This window comes from Pogona vitticeps, chromosome 4 (assembly GCF_051106095.1).
Source record: "Pogona vitticeps strain Pit_001003342236 chromosome 4, PviZW2.1, whole genome shotgun sequence".
In the NCBI taxonomy this organism is placed as follows: domain Eukaryota; kingdom Metazoa; phylum Chordata; class Lepidosauria; order Squamata; family Agamidae; genus Pogona; species Pogona vitticeps.
In genome coordinates, this window is record NC_135786.1 from 204,764,212 (window position 1) to 204,789,770 (window position 25,559).

At 40.5% G+C, this 25,559-nt stretch overlaps 1 long non-coding RNA gene across 1 annotated transcript in view; it reads right to left on the bottom strand.

Moving 5' to 3' along the window:
- Window positions 1-3,614: 3,614 nt before the first annotated feature.
- The window catches only part of LOC110075900 (uncharacterized), a 30,742-nt gene continuing 8,797 nt past the window's right edge, over window positions 3,615-25,559 (bottom strand). Inside the window, exon 3 of the long non-coding RNA XR_002300026.3 lies at window positions 3,615-7,508. This is a non-coding gene — a long non-coding RNA (uncharacterized LOC110075900). The remainder of the gene's footprint in view (window positions 7,509-25,559) is intronic.

Genomic DNA, 25,559 nt, shown 5'->3' on the forward strand with positions numbered 1-25,559 from the left:
CAAAAGTTTCCATCATCTGCCACTATTCCTACTAAGGCTCACCTCATGTGCCCTTACTTATAGTACACAGGATACATGGGGAATTGTCGAAAGTCCTATATAATTGCTGGGGCTTGCGGAAGGTTAATCAGCACAATTATGAAGATCCCCAAGCCTTGGCAGGGTTTCTTTAAAAACTACCTTGCTTCAGTTAATATGATGGTCTCAAGCACATGTACCTATTGGCTTTCTCCACATTTCTCTCTTCTTGTTCTTGGTGTGGCAATATGAGATGTGTTCAGCACATATACAGACATCTTCACCAGCTTAGAATAGTTGGGGATGAGTGCCCAAGCTTTAAGATCACATCACCCACAAACACAAAGCGTTTAATTCTTCAGGGTGCCTTAACCTGTTTCTATCGCCTGGGGAATCAGAGAAGCATAGCAATTCCCTGAGACTCCAAGTGATGCTCCGAGATTTGGTAATCCTAGCTGACTCACTTTGCCTAATGACAAGGACAGTCCTGGCCTCGACATCCATGTCATTTTGTGTGATTGGGGATAATAGACTTCTGTCAGCCGAATATTTCCATGGACTCTTTCTGTCTTGCCATAGTCAAATGGGGCACTGTGGCTATATAGGCTGCTAACTTTAAAAATAAGGCACAAGTAAGACATAATATTCTGAGTGCAAAGAAAAAGAAAGAAAGAAAACCACATTAAAATGGCAAACCTTATTACTGTTCATTCCTTGAAAGGTTCTGCAAATGTACTCTCTGTGAGGTGGATATACAGTATACATCTTGTAAGATGCTGTTTCTGTTACTATGCTCTAGAGGGGTGTCAGTACTACATCATAATTCTAGACACCTATGAGCAAAACAAAAAGCTGTGTAATAGTGCTGAGATGCTCTAATGGCTATAGTCACAAGTACTACTTACTAATTATATCAAGGCTAAATTATTGCCCTTGATATAATACAGGAAAAGAAGATGCAAGGGTCAACTAGCCTTTGTCACTGAAAAATGCAGGAGGGAAATATTGTTGTCAGAATAATGTGGATTGGAAAAGGAGCTTGTTCTTTGAAGTTCAGTCTTGCCAGCTCAAAGTTCAACCTTTCTGTAGTGAAATCCTAAAAGGGAAAGTAGCTACTTTGTGCACGTGCTCACAATTTTAAGTACTCAAAAAGGATACCCATCTTGACTTATTTTTGGTTTTGAGTAGCCAGGTGGTATAGACGATTGTTGTAAATACAGGGTAAACTGAGATAGTTCTGATACATATAGAAATGAATTACAGGATCTCTTATTAAGTGCTGGAATTATCTGCTCAAGACATTATATTCATAATTTCATTTCAACATGATTTGTTTGAGGGGAACCCAACAAGTGAAGTTTTCAAAAGTGTTTTGTGATACAATTTTAACTCTGCAGTGAAATGAAAACTGCACACTGCCCAGGCTTTATACATTGGAGGGGTGAATGCTATACATTCAATCTCATTTCTCAGTGCAGCCTCCATCAACTGGTATCACTGATATTATATGCAGTACCAAAACAATGATAAATAAGTCACATGGTAAATAGAACACTGTGAAAAATAAGGCTGCACAGCTCATCAGTTATGTTGGTTTGCTACTTTTAAAGCTCAGCATGTTGCTGTATAATGGGGAAGAAAGCTACAACAGACTGTTTTTAAAAAATGTAGGTGGGGCAGGTGAATTTATTATCAATAATATAATTTGCATTGTATTGCAAACGAAACCAAACAAAATGAGGATGCTCAAATCTCATGCTTCAAGGAACAATTTGATCACTCTAAAGGTCAGGAATCAATTTATGTGTCCAAGCAGATTATTTCTTTTATTTGATTTGCATGAAAGCCAAGTCATCTTTACATTCCTTTTACTTTATTTCACTGTAATTTATATGTAGTGATGGGAAAATCTGTCAAATTTGCTTTCTCCTATATTCAACTTTTTAAAATTCAATTTCTTTCCATCCTGAACTTTAAGAATTTGCTGGTGCTGATTATCTCCACCTCCACTATTTAAGTTTGATAGGTTCAATTATTCTCAGCATCTACTTGCCAGACTTGATGTAGAGTATAAAGTGCTGATGTCTAATCTCCCTGAATTATTAAAATACAATAAATATGTGTAGGATCACCACCAAAGTAGCCATCATGAATTGCCAATGACTTCTACATACTTAAAAAAAAACACCCTGAATGGAGGGAAATTTTAATGACGAGTATCACATGTCCATTCCTTTATTGTTAAAAATTATGTCCAGCTTTGCTTTTGCAGTTTTCCTGTCTTCAATTAGGTAACTTTCTTAAACTGCAATTGGAATGTAAATAGTTTGGCACTGATAGTACTTGAGAGAAGGCCTTTTTGGTAGCAAAAGCATAGGAATGGAATTCATTCCAGAGAGAGAAGAGATTGACACTTTCCTTATTTTCCTTTGCATGGGTAATGAAGATTGTGTTATTCGTTGGGCATTCAATGTTGGACACTCTTAATTTTAATGACAGGCAGAGCTTTCAACAGGCTACTGACTATTAAAACTGGCTCATATCACTTGCAGAACTCACATGCAATTTATGGCATTCCCTACCTCCTACAGAAATTTTCCGATTCAAGGCAACAGGGCTTTCACTTGTGTAAGGGGTACTGAAGAACCCTGTGGTGTTTAGAAAGACACCAAATGATCACACAAATAACCACTGCACAATTGGAGGGAGATTCTGCTCAATGAATGTCTTCAATTTTATGTTACTCTTTTGTTTGTTTATGTGAAATTTTAATGTTTTTACTGTGCAAACATGTTGATGTCTGGAAGTTGGAATGCATGGCTTTTAACTTTAATCAATAAATATAAATAAAGTATGCAAATAAAAATATTTCCGCTGTATTCTCATCTTCTTTTATTCTGATTAATGTGTGGAGGAAGTCACATCGGGTCTTGAATCCTTGGGGATTTTTTTCCTCTGTTCATATGCAGCTTTTCTTCTAAAAGAAAAAAAATTAAGATTATGGCATCAAAAGAAACACAATTCATCCCCTTTTTAATCAATGTCTCTTGAATGATACCGAGAGAGACAAGAAGACCCTAATTGCAGCATGGACCATGGGAGAAAATGAAATGAAATGAAAAGGTCACACAGATTGTACTCTCTCCACCAAGGGAGGGTCAAGATGGTACTAGAAGCTTGTCATCACCATTTTTCAGACCTATTTGTAGAATAAAAAGACTGAGAAGAAAATTAGCAGAGTGAGACTGATTTGAGACATAAATGAACAGCGTAAGAACTGCCATGTCTGCACAACTTGCATGAACTAATTCAGGTGCAGTGGGAATGATCCCTATAGGAAGCTTGCAGTTGGTTGGAATTCTGAGAGCTGTTGTCAAGAAGATGGCTAAGCCACAGGGCTTAAGCAAGCAGCAGATTTAGTCTCTTTGTACCTTTGTACTTGAAATGCAAGACTGAAGCACTAGATAATTGGTTTAGCTACCACAAGAAACCAAGAGGACTATTTCAGAATGGATGATCCAGATTGTTTAGGCTCCAGAGTAGTGAAAATATAGATTTGAGAGGCAATTATTTTATTTTGCATAATCTGAGCTACATTTCTTTTTCTTTTGCCATTTGAGTGCTATGTTATCTATGAAACTGTACTTTATAAATGCATTTCTTCATCCTTTTCCAGCCTATTGAAATTAATTTTTTGATGAATGAATCCCATATATTAATGAGAAGGGAGAGAATAATGGTAGTGAAAAAGATGAACTATAGCAAAATATGTTACTGAGTTTTCCCCATATTTATATTTAAATTAGAAACCCACCAATGAAAGATTGTAACCTGATGGAATTCTAGAACAGTGTGTATCTGTCTCTATTCTCAAAAATTAAAAGGGATGAACATCTGGAAGCCTGCTTACCAGGTCTCAATCTTTGAAGCTCAGGTTTTGGCTTTCAGTCTCTGGATTTCAGGCTTTGCTCTTGATATCTCAGGGAGTGAGATACTGCTGACCCAAGATCAGAAAGTCTGTATGTGAAGTCTATTAATTGTAGGTAGGTTCTTAGCTGAAGTCTTCAGACCATTTCAAATTCATATCAAATAAACACAAACTAATAACAAAACCAAAAGCCACCATTCAACTTACAGAGTTAAAATACTAACATTAATGATACCTATGGATATCCTTCATGGACTGCTGCCTTGTTGTGGCAAAGGGGCTTGAGTAATTCAGAGAAGCTGTGGGCTATGCTGTGCAGGGACACCCAAGACGGACAGGTCATAGTGGAGAGTTCTGACTAAATGCGATACACTTGGAGCAGGAACTGGCAAGCCACTCCAGTATCTTTGCCAAGAAAACTCCATGGACAGAAACAAAAGGCTAAAAGATATGAAGGTTGGAAGATGAGCCCCTCAAGTCAGAAGGCATCCAACATGCTACTGAGGAAGAGCGGATTACAAGTACAAGTAGCTCCAGATCTAATGAAGTGGTTGGGCCAAAGCCAAAAGGACGCTCAGCTGCGGACGTGCCTGGAAGTGAAAGGAAAGTCCAATGCTGCAAAGAAAAATACTGCATAGGGACCTGGAATGTAAGATCTATGAACCTTGAGAGATAGCAAGAAGAAACATTGACATCCTGGGAGTCAGTGAACTAAAATGTGTGGGAAGGGGCGAATTCAATTCAGATGATTACCTTATCTACTATTGTGGCCAAGAATCTTGTGGAAGAAATGGAGCAGCCCTCAAAGTCAACAAAAGAGTGGGAAAAGCTGTACTGGGATACAATCTCAAAAATGATAGACTGATTTCAATATGAATCCAAGGCAGACCTTTCAACATCACAGTAATCCATGTTTATGCACTGACCACCAATGTTGAAGAGGCTGAAATTGATCAATTCTATGAAGACTTACAACACCTTCTAGAACTGACACCAAAGAAGGATGTTATTCACATTCTAGGGGACTGGAATGCTTAAGTAGGGAGTCAAGAGATAAAAGGAACAACAGCTAAGTTTGGCCTTGGAGTTCAAAACAAAGCAGGGCAAAGGCTAACAGAGTTTTGTCAAGAGAATAAGCTGGTCGTCATGACCACCTTATATACCTCGTAAGAAATCTATATGTGGGACGGGATGCAACAGTTAGAACTGGATATAGAATAACTGATTGATTCAAAATTGGGAAAGGAGTACGACAAAGTTGTATATTGTTCCTCGGCTTATTTAACTTATATGCAGAATACATAATGCAAAAGGCTGGACTGGATGAATCCCAAACCAGAATTAAGATTGCTGGAAGAAATATCAACAACCTCAGATATGCAGATTGTACCTCACACAGAAAGTGAGGAAGAATTAAAGAACCTCTTAATCAGGGTGAAGGAGGAGAGCGCAAAAAATGGTCTGAAGCTCAACATCAAAAAAAATTAAGATCATGGCCACTGGTCCCATCACCTCCTGGCAAATAGAAGGGGAAAATATGGTGGCAGTGAAAGATTTTACCTTCTTGGGCTCCATGATCACTGCAGATGGTGACAGCAGCCATGAAATTAAAAGACACCTGCTTCTTGGGAGGAAAGCGATGAGAAATCTAGACAGCATCTTAAAAAGCAGAGACATCACATAGTCAAAGCTATGTTTTCTCCAGTTGCGATGTATGGAAGTGAGAGCTGGACCATGAAGGTGGCTGACCACTGAAGAATTGATGCTTTTAAATTGTGGTGCTGGAGGAGGCTCTTGAGAATCCCCTGGACTGCAAGGAGAACAAACCTATCCATTGTGAAGGAAATCAACCCTGAGTGCTCACTGGAAGGACAGATCCTGAAGCTGAGGCTCCAATACTTTGGCCATCTCATAAGAAGAAAAGACTCCCTGGAAAAGACCCTGATGTTGGGAAAGTGTGAAGGCCAGAGGAGAAGACGATGAGATGGCTGGAGAGCATCACCGAAGCTACCAACATGAATTTGGCCAAACTGCATGAGGCAGTGGAAGACAGGAGGGCCTGGCGTGTTCTGGACCATTGGGTCACAAAAAGTTGGACATGACTTAACGACTAAATAACGACAACATGGATCATAGACTTGACAGCAGTGTTTTTTATTTGTTTACCACAGTAAACACAGAAAATAAAACATGAAATCTCAGTCCATTTCTATAAGGAACATAAATTAATCACGCAATATAAGAAATAAAATAAAACATGTGGTGACATCCGGATATAGTTCCTAAAATCATTACCTTAGGGATATTAAGTTTTTAAAAGCTTCTTTGTAGAGTTCTGCCTTTACAAGTTTTTAGTTTTTATCTTTACCTGTTTAAAGAAATTCCAGGTTTAAGATTCTGAGGGTCAAGTTCACTCCCCTCCTCCGCTGCTGACCTAGATTCCCTAATCTGCTTCCAGGGTCAACCTGACAAATTGTAGATCATTCTGAAATATGCGAGAAGACCAAGAATTACTTTTGTCCCACTTTTGGTTTAGAAAACAGTGTACCTTTTCCTTCAAATAATGCACATCTTTTCCATTCTTTATGTAGGCTTCAGCCTGCCAAGCTCTCCCAAAAGGCACACAAAAGGTGTGGGAAAATCTAGCCAATACACAATTTTTTGAAAAGGCCATCTGAACATGATGAGGATAGTTCTGCCCTTTCAGATATTCTCATCTGCAAAAGTAGGACACATACTTTTTTATTATGTTTCTGTATTTTGCACAAATGCAGCAATGCAAAACTATCCCTCTTTTTTCCTAAGCACTCAACGCAATAAGCATATAAAGACAGGCTGATTGATCAAAAATGGACAATCAGTCCAAAATCTTTGATTGGAATTCTTCAACTGGTGTTCATCAGCAATTTTTTTGTTGTTCCCTATTACATTTCCTGACCAGAGAATCACAGAATTGTAGTCCTCTGATGCCTGGACAGTCCCTGACCATAGAGCCTTGCAAAAGGAAATAACAAATAGTCACCAATTAACCTGGAAGGAAACTGATTGAAGACTTCTGACTGGAGGCATCCTTATTCAATTATAGCAATAAAGGTGTAGAGCAGCAGCTTCAAACAAAAATAAAAGCAGTAACCAATGATTCATTGAAACACTGAGTCCTTTAAAATAACTTGAAATAAACATGAAATACGTAGGTATTGAAAAGCTAGAGAAGCAGTTAGAAGATTTGCTGGGAAGCTGTGCCACTGATTTTGGTAGATATCACTGCTAATTTTATGGGGCTTTTTTTTCAATGTAGAATTTGGGGACAGTCTTCAGAGTCTACAAAACTGAGTCTCACAGGTCTCCCAAAGATATCCAATATTGCTCTTTATCAAGGAGGAAGGAAGTAGCATCTCTCTCTTCTCTTCATTCATAATACTGGAAAGCAGCAGCATCAAAATTTTTCTGTGTGATTGCGCGAGCAGTTAGGTTGTCTGCAGCAAAACAGTTCACTTCGGTCAGGTAAGCTCTCAAGCCTGTCTCCATCTTATGCATATTCCAGACACATGCTGCACTGAACCTGAAAAAAGGCAAGATTCATGAAGTTTCAGTGGTCATAAATTCCATCATCTCCAGGTTCAGAAGACATGTGAAGGAATGCACACACTGATATATACACAGAATGAGCACAGACGACCTCAGTCAGTTTCCCCTTAGATAGGAAGGAGCCTTGCATATTTATTTCAGCATGGACATAAAGCCAAGCGCATACACAGCAGAGACCAAAGCTGTAGTAAGTATGTTAGCAATGAGGGGTGGGGGAAGCCTGCATGATCTAGGACCCTAAATGTTCTTTCAACACATGGAAAATATCTCAATGCCTGTACTAGAAAATGAGGCCATCGAAATTTTTCAAGAGTTGAACTTATATAGGATAAGTAGAGATGGAAAACAAACCATGAATTTATGAATTTTTCCAAATTAACCACAAATCAGGTTGTTGGTTCATTTGGGAATTTGGTTTTAAGACAGCCTGGTAGCTGTCTAAAAAAACAAACAAACCAACAACTGACTGCCTCCCTGCCCCCACAGCCTACCTCCAACCCCCTTCCCTCTGTCCTTGTTGCCCTTCTATCTTTTCCTGACACTGCTTCCTCTTCCTTCAATGCTGCCGATTTTTGACTAATTTCCTGGTTCGTTTTTTTTGTGTGTGTGTGTGTGTCCATCTCTAATGTTAAGTAAAAATGTCCATACGGAAGAAAACATACCAGTCGACTTCTTAGTAACATCACTGAGGACTTCAACTCATGATAATGCCCTCTAAAGACTTTAAATGATCCTAAGTTACTCAATTAATTTCAAAGATTACTGTCTAATTTCAGTTAATATTATGAGGTAGGACAATCGAGACATACTTCCTAGAAAAATAAATTCTTGACTTTATATTTCCCATTCTCTATCAGTTAAGTTTTCTGACAAGTTTATGTCACCTCTTGTTTAAGCTTCTCTTTTTTTGGCTCATATATTATAGAAGCATAATTTTCAAGGACTAAATTTCTGATCTGAAAGTATCAGAAAAACCATTGCCAAATCCTCCTTAATCAAGTATTACATCAATTAATAATTTGATGATATTGTATTACCTAGACAAGAACTCTTTCTTTTCCACTTGATGTTGAGGATAAGAAGAGAGAAATAAAGTTTCATCAGTTCATTCATATTACTGAAGATTTCTTAACATTATAGCACCTTTGCTTTTATAGTAGCATGCACCGTTTAATAGTTGATTGGATTGTATAATCAGTAACTACAGCAGATACAATAGCAAACTCTTCTCTTTTTTATTATTTAGTCTCACTGTCTTGATTTCAGAGCAAGATTGTGATGTGTGACTCCCATTTCCCCTTGAGCTCAGCATTAAGATAATTGCATAATAAACTACAATCAATGAAGACCTTTAAATATTGCTACTTTATTTTCAGACGTTATTGTTTTTAAACACAAATCCTGACATCCAATTTTGGCTAACACATATAAAGTGGCATTCAGAGTGGAGAGCCCATTTGTCTGGAGGCCAGCAAAACCTAAAAGCTGCTTTATCTTTGTTATTAAATGTCTTATAGGGGAAATATTTATGTTTTCTATAAACAGGAGGAGGCGAACATTCCAGAGTTTCTGTTTTTAATTTCATAAAATAAGTAAACAATTTCTCATTAGCTCATATTTCAACATTTCAATTCTTTTTTATTTATTTTTGTGTGTGACTATTTTCTCATCAGCTTGTTGGGGCTTGCTGGCAGAAAATATGCCGTATGGGTGAGCCAAACCACAGTAAATGATTTGGTCTAACCCAGAGAGGATCCGCTATTTCTTTTTATAATTTATAATAAGATGTGACATGTCAGTTTAAACAAAATACACAATATTTGCTGACGGCAGTGAAAACTTTATATTAAAATAATGTGTTGCTGTTAAGAACAGATAATTGAGCATACCAAACTGGTAGGTCCTGTCTGGCAAAGTAAATGCAATAACACTAATGTCTGCTTCGGGGGAGGAGGAAAGGATAACAATAAGGCCAATAGTGCTTTGTTTCTAGAATTTGATACATTTTCCATTTCTGACCACTTGGAAACAATTATCTAGGAGAATTTTTTCTCTCTGTATCTTAAGGTGAAAGACACATTATTATTATTATTATTATTATTATTATTATTATTATTATTATTATTATTATTATTATTATTATTATTATTATTGCTGGGCAGTTCATGCATTTTCTTTTAATCATATTATTCCTTAACAGTTTCCCCTCCCCAGCAGGCAACGATCTTCCATCATCTTTTGTCGTACAAATATACCCTAAAGGATAAGACAAGTCATAAGGCTTTTATATTGTCAGTGTTTTTGACATTTTGTTTTGATGTTGTTGAGATTTACATGCTCATCTTCAAAACCACCTGCATTGGGGAAAAAACCCATTGATTTGAGGATTAAAGCCTTAAAATGTCTCAAACTCCTATCTTTACAAGTCAAACACCAAAACCTTCCTGTGCTTAAGATCTATATGAAGTCATCACTCTACATATCCAGGCTCTGATCCACTGGAGTGTGTTCAGATCAACTTCAGTAATGCTCTCCCCCACCTTCAAAAAATATAGTTGAGATACTACCAGTTATGCGATAGAGAATGGAGAGGAAGGTTAAAATCAGTTCCAAGAATCTGTAATTAGTTGATCAGCTGGATTTCAACTTTTTAAAAAGAGGCTATACTTGCCTATGATTTTAGACTGTTAAGACAGCCTAAAATCATAGTCTAAAAATTATGGCTTGATGTATAGCTCAGATTCCCTTGTTTAAAGCAAGTTTCAAAATGGGGGCTGCAGAGTTGGTTCAGAGCCAGGACTTTCAAATTTCCCCTTTGAGGATGTAGCTTAGAAAGTCCCTCTCAAGGTTATTAGACAAAAGACTACCAGTAATTCAGCACTCTTCTCCATTGCTTAAAGATGACACACATGAATCTTTTTCATTGGGAGCAGAGGCACACAGAAACATGGCAAATCCTGCATTAGAGAAGTTGGGACAGAATTTAGTTTGCACACACAGTAAGTGAATTGCAATCATATTAAAAGTATTATCTAGTAGTTGGAGAGCAATGTTGCCATCAGTTTGCGGGCCTGCTTGAGTGACCCATGCTTGTCATCTGCTAATGTAATCTATTCCATCCTTTGCCAGCAGCGCCCCTTCTGCATTCTGCATAGGTCAAACATGGTAACTGCCATGCGAAAGAATGAGTGGACACAAGATGAAAGTCAGAAATGGCTACACAGAGACAACTCTTTTGTCAAATGGATTTTTGTTCATTTCAAGACAACCTCCCAAGATACTCTGTAATAGATCTCAAAGCTCTGATACTAATAATGCTTGTGACAGTTTGAAACTTCATTTCCTAGGCCCATACTCATTGTCGCTGCGTTCTCCCACCACAATATATACTTGCATGTAAACCTGTGGCTAAACATTTCACCCCTGCATCTGAGGAAGTGTATTCTAATCCAAGAATTTTCTCACAAGGTGTATCCTCAACACACCTACATTAGATGTGGCCATCCATTTTGACTCGCTGCTTATTTGGATTTGACCACAGAAGTTATTGTATTCTAACTACATATTTTCAAGTTTTCTCTTCACTCGTACAAGTTTTATAAATACATTTACAAATATCCTTTAAAAGAAAGATGTATCAAAGCTGAAACACTAATAATTCTTACTTCTTTTCTGCAGGTAATTGTACATGCAATTTTTTTGACAAAAGACTAAAACTAACAAACAACAAAAAAGAGTGAATACTGCATAAAGCAGTGGAACTGAGTAATGAAAGTTGAAATTAATGCAGGTGATGTAAGAGCAAAGAAAAGTACAAGGTCATCTACCTCACTGGGCTGTATGAAGACTGACATTTTTTACAATGGGTTTTAAACACAGTGAACCGATTCTAAAGTACAGAAGCCTGAACAGAATGGAGAATAACATTTTTAAAGGGTATACTATAAGACGAGGAGTAAAATGGCTGTCTCAAAAAATTATGTCTTTTGAAAAGCTCAAACCTCTGAAAGTTTCATAGAAACTCTTTTGTCAAATGGATTTTTGTTCTCTACTCAGCAGTTCCACTTCTTTTCTCCTCTGCATTCCAAATGTCACTAAAGAATCCTTTAGATCAAACCATAGTTTAGTGGTCCGTCTCTTCTTGATGTTCTTTCCTTGTATGTATTCATGGAAAACTTCCAGGACCCATTAAACTGCAGTTTCTTCTAATGTACAAACCTGGAAACTGCTTTTTACATTCTAATTACAAACCAGGATTGTAAATCATGGTTTATTGGGCTAAGGCATCTAAACTGCATCTCAGTAAGCTGTTCAGATAACTAGCTATGGGAAAACCTTTTTGTCTATCAAGCTGGATAGCTATCCCTCTTAGTGGGGATAATTGCACAGAAAATGTGTGCATCTGAAAAATGTGCACCACAAAAGTGGATACGTATCTGTATTTGGCTTTTAAAACATGCTTAGTTCATCTTGAAGGAAATGTGTTATGTATCATATACATGTGTGGTGGTGGGAGGAGTATTAAGAAGAAATGGCACAAATTATCTCCTCACAGATTCATCTTTATTTTAAAAGGACAAAGAAACTGAAAATTCGGGGGGGAAATCCACTGGTGAATTGGTGCATCAGAGTTGTAGTTAAAACGGTTGTGGGAATGTTTGTTCTTATCCCCACCCCTATAGAACTATGAAGGAAATAACCTTTTCAGAAGACAAGTTAGGTTAAGAAAAAGTTTTATACAGTCATTTACTTGAGAGGAGGCTCTGCTGATTTCATGGGAACTTACTTTGAAACAGAAGTGTTTTTGATTGGAATAAATCTGTGTAACAGATAACATAGATTCGGTGGATTACAGCAAGGGGGGAAGCAGGTGGAGAAAAAGAGAAATAACAGGTTTCAGGTCTTTCCAGTCCTGTAGTGGATTTACCACCTGTTACATTAAATGCATGCAAGAATAACAGACACCAGATGTTTAATGAGAAATTAACAGAACACTGAATCGAAAGCATTTGTCTGGTATTTTCCATATTAGTCATTAGATTCTCTTCACTTTAGCAACCAGAATGTCTCTGAAAGTGTATCAGAGCTCGAAAGAGGAAAATAACCATGTTGTATTTTTCATTCTCTACATAATTAGAAAGGAGTGCTAGGTGGTGAGATAGAAGGCCATCCTTTGTGTAGAATCCCAAGAACCATGGAGGCCAACCCATTCCTGTGGCAGTGACAATAAAAGCAGCCGATGCAGTGTTGAAGATAAAAAGGAGAGAACTGAACCTCTATGGCACTTCAACTCTTGCGACGCTATTATGCTCTTTAGTTAGTCTGATGCAACAGCAGAAATCAGTTAGTGAAAGAAAAATTCTCCTTGGGTTATTTAGAATTAGCTCAGTATATACAAACTTTCTTAGTACGATGTTTTTGGGGTTCTTATTGTTGTTCTCTTTTTCTCCCTTGAGTTTTTGTTTTGTTTGGTGAAAGGGCTATTTCATTTGCCTTTCAGCATGGGCATTTGCTCATATTTTGAATGCATTATTTTCCTCACGGACATATCTTCTTAACTCATTTTTACTAATATATGAATTTTTATAGACTTTAACATTTCTGTTCTGTTGATGTAAAGTGTAAGCCCCAGCCCAGACCCTTTGCTGTGAAAAGTGGTCTTCTATCTCCTCGGGAGCAAGAGCTTGCTCTCCCACATGGAGTACACCTATGGACTGAGGCGTTGCCCTAGAGGTGGACTGGAGTGATGCCCTATTATTGCTGTTGTTTAGTCGTTAAGTCATGTCCGACTCTTTGTGACCCCATGGACCAGGGCACGCCAAGCCCTCCTGTCTTCCACTGCCTCCCGGGGTTGGGTCAAATTCATTCTGGTAGCTTCGATGACACTGTCCAACCATCTCATCCTCTGTTGTCCCCTTCTCCTCCTACATTCACACTTTCCTAACATCAGGGTCTTTTCCAGGGAGTCTTCTCTTCTCATGAGATGGCCAAAGTATTGGAGCCTCAGCTTCAGGATCTGGCCCTATTATTAGTAGTAGTTTTATTTTATTTATATGCTGCATTTCTCCCAACAAGGGACCCAAAGTGGCCCTAGAGGCATTCTGGCTAAATCTGGAGGCGTGGGGATTTAAGGAGCACTGGGAGAAGAATGAGGGGAGTGAGACCCAGGAAGATGAGTAGGATTCAGAAGCCCTGGCAGTGCAGGAGGAGCCACCACCCCAAAAACTCTCTAAGAAGGTTTGGGAGAGGATCCCAAAACAAGATGGTGGGAGTCATTCCTGATTTCCCTGGAGGAGGAGGCTTGAGTGTGGAGGGATGAAGCCAGGTGCTGGGAAGAGAAGCACTGGGCAAGGCATCACCATAGCTGCTGCCAGCAGAGATGCCCAGAATCTGCAGTCCTGGTCCATGAGGATGGCCAGGAGTCTCCTGTGAGTCTACCTGCTAAGTCCTCCCCTCCATGTGCTCCTCTTACAGCATGCTGTTCCCCAGAATCTGCATGAATTAAGGTGGACTTTAGATGTGCAACCCAGGAGAGGTGCCAGCAGCCTAGTTATGAAGCACCAGTCAAGGCTTAAACCAGGATAACTGAAAAAAGACTGCAGGGTACCTGGTTGCAAGAAGAAGTGCAGGCTTTTATTCAGCATCACTGCTGTGGAAGTCCTTGCCTTGCTTATTTGCAAGGTATCCAAGAAACTGTGGATGATGTGGGGCTTCACTCTGACCCACAATGGTGACTAACGGCTCTCACTAAGGGCAACTGTTTGTCTGGGAGAACATTAAAATCTCTGGTGCCCATTGAAAGCAATTTATGCCTGTTAACTGCCCAAAGTGGCTATATTTGTGTTTGACAATAAAAATAATTTCTGTGATGAAGCTCTGTCTGCGGCATCCATGGAAGGAGATCTCAATGGAAGGAGATCTCAGGCCTGCTCAAACATACGTATTTGAAAAAAAATTCTACCAAAAATCATGTAATTAACATAAATTACATTGCCACCCATAATTGAAATGCTAAACAAAAAGGGGCAGAAGAGTGTTTCTTGGGGAAATGGGGTTCAATCTGAAGTAGAATGAGTTGCTATAAACTGGCCAAATTTGTACATCTATCCAGATAAATGCAAACCTCAATAATATCGCAGGGTTAAGAGTTGTAAACTTACCATAAATGTCTACCTTTTTTTAATGTAGTGTTTTTTTAAAACAAGTTTTAAAATGTCTGTCGATTAGAGCAGATATTATAGATTACTGACCATACGGAAACAGAAAACATTATTATTTGTTTGCAATGACTATGATTTATATGCTCCTGTTGATGCTCTATGATGCAGTATTCACATGGCTGAAGTCTTTGCAGTGATTAAAGAGTGATACTTTTGAAGCTCTGTTTGGTGTTTCCACAATAAACCTTCAAAGTATCATTATGTGAATGTTGTTTTTGTTCCTGTGGTCCTTATCTAGTAAGGTACGTAGAAGCCTGAGTACTTCCTTCCTCTTCCGTATTCTGAAATATCTGAAATATGTAGAAGCAGAAGATGTCAAGAAGAGGTGGCAAGAATACACAGAGGAATTATATCAGAAAGATTTGGATATCCCAGACAACCTAGACAATGTAGTTGCTGACCTTGAGCCAGACATCCTGGAGAGCGAAGTCAAGTGGGCCTTAGAAAGCCTGGCTAACAACAAGGCCAGTGGAGGTGATGGCATTCCAGTTGAACTATTTAAAATCTTGAAAGATGATGCTGTTAAGGTGCTACATTCAATATGCCAGCAAGTTTGGAAAACTCAACAGTGGCCAGAGGATTGGAAAAGATCAGTCTACATCCCAATCCCAAAGAAAGGCAGTGCCAAAGAATGCTCCAACTACCGTACAATTGCACTCATTTCGCACGCTAGCAAGGTTATGCTCAAAATCCTGCAAGGTAGGCTTCAGCAGTATGTGGACCGAGAACTCCCAGAAGTACAAGCTGGATTCCGAAGAGGCAGAGGAACTCGAGACCAAATTGCTAACTTGCGCTGGATTATGGAGAAAGCCAGAGAGTTCCAGAAAAATATCTACTTCTGCTTCATTGACTATGCAAAAGCCTTTGACTGTGTGGACCACAGCAAACTGTGGCAAGTTCTTAAAGAAATGGGAGTGCCTGACCACTTTATCTGTCTCCTGAGAAACCTATATGTGGGACAGGAAGCAACAGTTAGAACTGGTCATGGAACAACTGAGTGGTTCAAAATTGGGAAAGGAGTACGGCAAGGCTGTATATTGTCCCCCAGCTTATTTAACTTATATGCAGAATACATCATGCGGAAGGCTGGACTGGAAGAAACCCAAGCCGGAATTAAGATTGCCGGAAGAAATATCAACAACCTCCGATATGCAGATGATACCACTCTGATGGCAGAAAGTGAGGAGGAATTAAAGAACCTTGTAATGAGAGTGAAAGAGGAGAGTGCAAAAAACGGTCTGAAACTCAACATCAAAAAAACTAAGATCATGGCCACTGGTCCCATCACCTCCTGGGAAATAGAAGGGGAAGATATGGAGGCAGTGTCAAATTTTATCTTCCTGGGCTCCATGATCACTGCAGATGGAGACAGCAGCCCTGAAATTAAAAGACGCCTTCTTCTTGGGAGGAAAGCGATGACAAATCTTGACAGCATCTTGAAAAGCAGAGACATCACCTTGCCGACAAAAGTCCGAATAGTCAAAGCTATGGTTTTTCCTGTCGTGATGTATGGAAGTGAGAGCTGGACCATAAAGAAAGCAGACCACCGAAGAATTGATGCCTTTGAATTGTGGTGCTGGAGGAGGCTCTTGAGAATCCCCTGGACTGCAAGGAGAACAAACCTATCAATACTAAAGGAAATCAACCCTGAGTGCTCACTGGAAGGACAGATCCTGAAGCTGAGGCTCCAGTACTTTGGCCATCTCATGAGAAGAAAAGAGTCCTTGGAAAAAACCTTGATGTTAGGAAGGTGTGATGGCAAGAGGAGAAGGGGACGACCGAGGATGAGATGGCTGGACAGTGTCTGTGAAGCAACCAACATGAACCTGACACAACTCCGGGAGGCAGTAGAAGACAGAAGGGCCTGGTGTGCTCTGGTCCATGGGGTCACGAAGAGTCGGACACGACTAAACGACTAAACACACAGAACAGGTTCATACGCCATCTGCATCATAGTAGCTACTGTGGGCTTGCTTGTTCCTGAATTGAGCAGAGGATTGGACTTGATGGCCTTATAGGCTCGTTCCAGTTCAATTATTCTATGGTTGGTTGTTGTGGGTTTTGCGGGCTCTTGGGCCGTGTTCTGAAGGTTGTTCTTCCTAACGTTTTGCCAGTCTCTGTGGTCGGCATCTTCAGAGGACAGGAGTAGCATTCTGTGCTCCCATATTCTATGATTCTATGATTCTGCTCTTGGTAGCATTTGGAAAAAAAAATGTTTTAAAAACCTGGTTGGATCAATGCACAGGAGCATTAGCACTGGAAAATTTTGTTTGTTTGTTTCCATTTCTACACCACCCCACTAGTGTTGCCACTCTGCGTGGTTCAGAATATACACTACATCATACACTAAAACTCTATGTAATAAATAGGGAAAATGCAATAAAACAAAATAAACCCTGTCCCCTTTAAACAAAAATACACAAATTAAAATCTATCTTAGGGCAGTATTCACACTAGAAGAAGGCAGCTTTATAATTCAGTCTTAATTAGCTTCCTAAAAACTCAGATGGATAATATCTGGTGAACCTCTGTAGGAAGCTTGTTCCAGAGGCCATGACTGAGAAAGCTCGGTTCCTTGTACTGACTTTTTTTCCTACTTGGGTGTAAAATTCTTAACATCAAGGACTGCGAGGAGTGTATGGGATGGCTAGCTATTTCATGGGAGAGAGGTTCTGCCAAACGTTGACATTCTGACCCATTAAGGGCTTTATTGTTTATGAACAGCACCTTAAATCGAGCACAGAAACTAAAAGGGAACCAATGAAGGTGTGCCAAGATTGGAAGTGTCTGCTGATACCTGTAATCAGTTTGGCTGCCACATTTTGGAGCTGCTGAAATTTCCATACTGATTTCAAGGGCAAAATAGAGGGCATTACAGTCTATTTTAGTGATTACCAATGCATGCACCATTGTTGTTAGGCATTTCTTCTCCAGGTAGGGGCCTAACTGGGCAATCAACTGAAGTGGATGAAAGGCACTCTTGGCCACAGCAGAATTTGCAGATCCATGCAGAGAGCTGGGTCCAATAGTTGTGAACCCAGTCATTCAGGGGAAGTATAACCCCATCAAAACCAGGTAAATATCTCTGTAAGCAATCTGATGATCCTACCAACAATACAATCTTATCTGGATTCAGTTTCAGTTTCTTGACCCTTGTCTTCTCCATTATTGATGCTATGCAGCGCTCAAAGAAGAACACAGCCTCATCTGCAGATGAAGAAAAGTAGTGATAAAACTGTGTGCCATTCATGTATTGATGACAGCAAACTCTCCAGAAGACTTTTCTCAGTGGCTCCATATAGATATTAAAAAGCATTGGGGAGATGACTCCTGAAGTACTCTGTAACAGAGATCCAAATGGGTGGGCAATGCCTCCCCAAGCTGTACCATCTGAGATTGGCCCTCTAGGAAGGACAGGAATAATTGAAGAACAATAATAGTATTAGTTATAGTTGTAGTAATAGTACCCTGTTTTCCCGAAAATAAGACCCAATCTGAAAATAAGCCCTAGTATGAGTTTTCAGGATGCTCATAATATAAGCCGTACCCCAAAAATAAGCCCTATTTAAGTGAAACCCCGCCCTCCACCATTGTGCAGCAACGAGAAGAAGATGACATCACTGTATTTGAATAAATGTAGATGGTTGTACATGAAACTAAAATAAAACAACCCCTGAAAATAAGCCCTAATGCATTTTTGGAGCAAAAATTAATATAAGACCCTGTCTTATTTTCAGGGAAACACAGTAATAGTAATACTAATGGAGATGATGATGATGATGATGTTTTTTCTAGTTGACTTGCTTCACTTTCCTGCTTTCACATCTGCACAGTTTAATTGGGAACACCACACCATAGATTTTAAGTGATACATCCTTGTACCTGAAGATTTTTCTACTTCTTTCATAGTTGCCCTTCCAAGTCTCAGTCTTTTGACCACTGAATAAGTAAATCACTGTCATGTTACCCATCCTGTCTCAAAGATTTGCTAAGCATTGAAATAAAGCTACAGTATAATAATCGAGTGCATTGGGTGAAGGAAGTTAAAAAGAAAAATTTAAATGCAGTATGCAATACATTATGTAATAATAATAATAATAAGAAGAAAATGTATTACTTAACAGAAGAATGTGGAATACAAGGATGAATGGGAAGTTTCCTTGTACCAAGGATTTGTGTGGGGTTTTCAAATAAGGAGTACAATTTTAAGTGTCTTTTTTGAATACCCGGCTAGATGGAGTTGGTGAAATATCAGCAGCTACCCCCTCTAGATCTTGTAATGAGACTGCAACCTTTCCTTTGGGATATAAACCTCACCACAGTCAACCCTTTGTCACTTCAAGATTGGATTACTGCTGTGTGCACTAATAGAAGCTTCACTTTAACCTTCAACTAGCATGGAGTGCTTTCCAAATGATTTTTGAGAATTAGAAGTTGAAAGTGCCATGTCTGAGATCATTATAGTGAGGGCTGAAGCAAGTTTGGAAATGCCCTCTTTCTCCCTGATAACCTCCGAAAATTGATACAACTTGAGCTGCTGAAGTTAACAGATATGAGCAAGTAGAATCTGGCACAGTGACATTCTCAATTAAGGTGAGTTTCCTCCATTGGTAACTTGCAACACCAAGTGAGAACTTTGCATGGGTGAAACAACCACAACAGATGGAGTACTGCCACTGCTGTTGCAATATTACGTGCCTTGACATCACTTTTTTTTACAGCACTTTATAACTGGGGCAGTTCACATGTTTACAACTTAATCCTACACATGTTTACCCTGATGGAAGCCCCCGTCAGTTCAACAGCACTTCCATTCTATCACATAAGAACACAAAAATATCTGTGTTAAAATCAGATCAAAGGCCTGTCTAACCAAACATTATTTTTGATGCAGTGGCCAACTGGGTTATATGGATGGGGAAATCTGTGAGTTTCGCTTTTTCCCACATCAGACTCTTTAAACTTGTTTTCTGCTCTGAATATGAAGAAATTTATGGATTTCCTAAAATATTCAGAAATGGTGCAAATGCAGCATTTGCACCGTCTGCACCACTTTTAATATGTACATCCCAGCAGAGAAAGACATGTTGCACTTGCCTGTCACATAGGTGGTAGACATGTGGCTTCACTCAGAATAAAACTTATTTCAGAAAACTTAATTCTGCAATAACATGGCTGATAGTGCAGTGGTTAAAGTATCTGGCTGCAGAGCCAGAGGTTGGGCATTTGATTTCCCACTGCCATCCCATGTGGTCTTGGGCAAGCAATACAGTCCCAAAGAAGCCCAAAGAACGGTAAACTGATTCTGTGTATTCAGTACCTAGAAAGCCCTAGGATCACGATAAGTCAAGATTGACTTGACAGGGCACTGTTATTATTATAACGTGGGTGAATTCAGTGCTTTCAATTCTGAATGTTACATGACTAAGGATGATCCTTTTGTATTTAATCAGAAGGCCCAAAACATGAAAGGTTTCATGTAATTTATGTTCTTTCATCAATTGTGAAAGAGAAATGCATGAACATTTCTTGTTTCTTGTGTGTTCCCTCTTTTGTGTAATCTTTTGTTGTTGTTTGTCTGCCAAATCACCTAAAATTGCTTTCATCCAGTTTTTCAGCCATGAGAGCTGCTTGCAGCCAATGAAAGCATCCAGAGGGAGTGGGAATTTTCCCTCCTTACCTGCCTATACCTGCCAGTACCTTCATTTTGGATCCTTTACTTCTCCCTACTCCACCCCCGCCTTTGATTTTTCGGTGGATTATTTCCCTCACATCTTAATTTTGTTCTTGCTGTTGCTGCTGGATAATTAGCTTATTCTGACATTTTTCCTTAGGATTATTTTTCCCTTCTTAATTTATTTGGGGATTCTCCCTCCTTTTGGCAGTGGTGAGGGTACTTTCTTGTACCTTGAAGATGCTGGCCACAGAGACTGGTGAAACGTTAGGAAGAACAGTCTCTGTGGCCGGCATCTTCAGAGGACAGGAGTAGCACCCTGTGCTCTGCTGCATTTTGTTGGGAGTTGAGTATTTTTAGCAGTTGGATCAGCTTTTGTCCTTTTCAGGAGATGGGTGATTATGGTGATCAGTGTGTTTTTGTTGTGGGTGTATTGGTGTGATAAGGAGAAGAGATTATCTGTCACTGTGATTGATGGGTGTCATTAGCTGGTCTTTTTTGTGTAGTGGTTAATTTATTTATTTTATTGTTTTGGTAAATGGGTGTTTCTGTGTAGTAGATAACGAATGCACACCTGAATCACTGTTTCCTTGCCTTTCTTCAGTTGTGCTACTCAGGTGGGTGACACTGAATCCACCTCATCCCCCAATTGGCCTCTTTGAGGCTTGCATTCTGGAGATAAGGCTGCTGTGTTGGAGCGATCCTGGTTTCTGTTTTGCCGTGATGCAGCAGCAATTTGTACCCTCATCGTTTGGATTCAGCATCCACAGAGCTCTTGGGGGACTGCATTGGCACGTCCCCATCAGTTTGGATTGGGGACTTTCCCCTTTAGTACTGCTGGGAGTAATTTTTAAAAAATTTTAAAAAATAAAGGGAAGCCTCGTATGGAGAAAGAAAGTACATGATTATAAGAGGGAGAGGGGAGGGGGAGTTATAGGGTCAGTGGCCCCTAAAGGGCTTACCCCCACGAAAGGGCGGCAGTAGGCTGTGGATTTGAGGTTCATCTCCCCCCTGGTATTGGGTAAGGCAGCGGACTGACTCCCCCTCCCTTAAAGAAACACATAGGCAGCCAGACGTGTGGGTTTGAGGCAAGTTGGTGCACCCCCACCATTTAACAGCGGCTTATATATATTAAAATATACAAATAAATTGCAAAATAAAAATAAATAAGTAAAAGAGAGGTTTGAGAGAAAGAGAGTTGGGGTGGGGGCTGCTGTGATAAAAATAAAATATTAAACTACTACTTGGGATAGGGTGATTGAGCTGCTCATTTAAAAAAAGAAGGAGAGCGAAAGAGAAGGGCCTTCACTTAACCTATTTTCAGGCAGTAGGTGTACCTCCATGCACTTTTATTATATATCTAATAATTTTTTAAAAAAGGGAGGAGGCGTTAATAACTTTCAACATTATTGAAGCAATACTGAATTTAGTGGCTTATTTATCTAGAAATACAGGAAGAGGCCGCGGAAGCATTAAGGTTAGTTGAGTATAATTGCAAGGGTGCTAGTCTGTGGGTATACAGATACAGATATCAAAAGGAACTATGGGTCCCAAGAAAGGCCAGGGTAAAAGTAAAGGGAAGCAGCCAGAGAAACGCAAGGCTACACTGTTCTAGAGGCAGACATGCAAGGGCCTTCAAAGGCAGTGGCTGCACAAACAGCCTGATCAGTCGGAGACGGGTTTCAGGAGGTGGACAATGCTTTCAACCAGCTGGGACCAAGCAGAGCCAGACCATGTCAGAGCAGAAAGGCCGGACAGTGCAGTGAGGGGATGGAGCCAGTACATGAGCCACAGGTGATATGTTTGGAGCAGGATACAGCCATGATTCCCCTATCAGGTGAGCTGGCAGTTGGCTTGGGCCAGGTGCAAACACATAATACATAGCAGTAGGGCTTTGGGAGCCCTGGGAGTTCAGTGGGTCAGCCACAGGCACTACCACTAAAGGGGTGGGCAGCCGGGATATGGAGTGCCCCTTAACCACAGGTCACATTCTCAACTCCAGTTGGGCTTACCCCAAGAGTGGGGATCTGGGCGTACCCATCAGAGCCGGACACAGGTTACAATTCAGTTCCACTTAAGGCACTGTCATTTGGTGATTATGGGCGATCACCTGACTCCTGCCACAAAAGAGAAAAATTGATATGGAAACTATGTCAACTTTTTCGACCTGTTAAATAGAAAATGGATGTGAAGGATATAGATAGGGAGGATGAAAGGGAGAAGGAAAGGCGTAGGAAGCTGGAACATTCTTGGGTGAATTGGTTGCCTGGTTACCTCATTTACTTTGGAGTAATTGTGAAAGCACAACTGTGGAGAGCCCTGTCATTTGTTCATTATCTGGATCTCATCTATAGGTTGTATGTGGACTACCAGGGCCACACATGGCTTCTTTATGACCAGGCATTTAGGGTGAGAGTGGCGATTCATCCAAACATACAATGGGACGAGCTGCAACCAGGACTTTGGTTGCAATTCATGACACCAGCGAGGCCAGCCACAGGAGAGAAGTTTGATAGTGAACATCTAATATGTAAAGCAGGCCAGCCTAACAGGAGGTGTTTCACCCCTACCTGCTATGTTGGGAATTTAACTCCAGAGGGACCTGCTCTCGAAAGCCACACCAATATGCAGGCTCCAATTATTTTAGGAGAGAACAGAGAGCCGTCAGCAAAGAAGGAGGTGGGGGAAAGAAAACCGATGCGAGTGGGCAGCCCCCTGCAAAAGGGACTCAGCCCCATTAAGGTAGCAGTGTTGAAAAGGTGGTTGCAGGTTTATCCAAGGAAGGAGGATGCAAAATACTTACTAGAAGGATTTAAATTTGGTTTTAGAATCCCGGTAGTGAGAGAAAGGAAGGGCTCATGGGCTGAGAACCTGAAATCTGTAAAGAGTATGGAACATGTAGTGAGAGAAAAGATTGATAAGGAGGCTCGTGAGAGGAGGATTTTGGGCCCCTTTGAACAGCCACCAGTTCCTCGTCTTAGGACTTCACCCGTAGGTGTTGTTCCAAAAAAGGCGGAAGGAGAGTTCATATTAATACATCACCTGTCCTTATATGGGGATTGCAATCTGCTGGGGTCCTTTTTTTAAGGTGCATATTATGTCATCAAGAAGGGGTCCTTGTGAGACCTTTTCTTCCAGCATGATTCTGCACAACTGCAGGCCCCATTTGCTTCTTTCAAGGGCCAGAGAGTGGGAAAGTGTTATGATTAATAAAGTGTGGCCCTGTTTTCAACCCATCATTGAGTCTCAGCTCATTATTCTGGGGTGGGAGGACAATGACTCATCTACCATGGATGAGGCCGTTATCGATTTACCTCTCCCACCCCATTTTGACACATATCACTACATCCTGCAGCTGTGTAGAAAAGCATTTTTTTTCTTTGCCTGCCCAGCCTGGAATAACAAGACAAAACACTGTTGTGTGGGTTAACTAGGGCCGCAACTTTATTAACTTATTTAATTTTACCTTTAACTTTCCCTTTCACAAGGCGGCATATTGTAGTTCAAAAAAGTCTGCAACTGGAGTCTACCTTGCCCTTCCAGTCCAGATCTCACCCTAGGGATTTCCTATTGCGAAAGTGCACTGTCCTGCTGAACAGCACACTTTCTGTCCTCCGATAGCCAGAGTACCCCAAGGTGGTGCTTCTGGCCTAAAGGCCCAGCTTCCACTGGGGTCTCCTGCTTGGTTCTCCTCATCCAAAGCTCTGCTAATGTCTTTCCGAAAGGAGGGGTGTCTTACACCTGCTGGGTAACTCCTTTTTGGAACTCACCTGCACCTGTTCCTTTTGCACTACCTGCCATAGCATAAGGGCTACAAAGTATGCCCCATGTGCTCCAACAAGCTGAAAATCTCAGACCAAAGGCCCTCTTGCAAATCCCCTCAGAAAATAAGAAAATATCTAGCCCCATATCTGATAAATGTACTCCATCCACCCTGTATAACCCAGGTTTGCTAAACTTGATGTTAGGATGTTATAACTGACCAGAGGCCCTCCTCAATGGCCTTGCCAGCCTCTCTGTTGACTCCTTTCCGGACCCGATTATTACACTTCGGGTCACGACTACCCTTCCACACGAGGCATGGAGTAATCGCCGACAACACAATGCACATTGCTGGGTAGTATGCTACAAAAACGTTCAAGTCAGTGATGACCTGTATAATCAAAGACTTGCCTGATCTTCAAACCAAGTCATTTCCTCCAAGATGAACCAACAAGATAACAGGGGTCACATCAGAGTACCCTGGTATGGCAATTCAATGAACCCGTTCCAAAGCATGCCTCTCGTCCCCTCCATTCAAGCAGAGCCATGCTCAAAGGCCTATATTCTGACCCCAGCTGGTATGACTGGCATACTTTTCTGCCCAGAACACATAACTGTGGCCATATAACATAACTTGAACTCTGGATAATGGCACCTCAGGAGCTGCAGCAAAGAACACAACACAGCAAGGCAGCACCTAAAACCGTGGGAGGGATTGAACATATGAATGATACTTGTGGGATGACCACTTCTCGACCCTCTTAATGTCTTCCACTCCATAACCTAGGGCAGCCACTGTAGACACAGTGCCTATACGAAAGGAATGGGTCCCAAATCATCATTGTTGCTGCTGAAGACATCATTGAAGGGCTTAGTCATTCCCCTTCGAAAACGGCAATATAGGAAAGCATAATGTCCCTCATCCTTTTGAGTTCAGCCAACTTGTGAGCCTTGGACTCCCTGCAGAACCTCCAAATGGCCAGCAAACCTCCAGTTCCTTTTGCTTGAGTTCTCTCCCTTTCTAACATGTTTCTATAATCAGACCATTCCTCATCTGATGATGATATAGCCAGGGGAGATCGGGGGGGGGGGAGCCTTGCACTTCACCGGCTATTTCCCTTTCTATCCCCCTCAACCCTTTTTGGGTCCCATTCTACTAATATTACCTACCACTGTACATGTCGTAAACCAATCCACACTTATTCTCCCTCTGGGTAATAGCCAAAAACATTTGCTAAACTGATGTTGGGTATTGTTGTTTTTTTAATATGAGGCACCAACCCCTTACTGTAGCCCTTAGGCCCTGCTCTATGCTGTCTCATTCTCTCCTTCTTCTTTCCTCCTTTCCTCTTTTCTCCCTCCTTTTTTG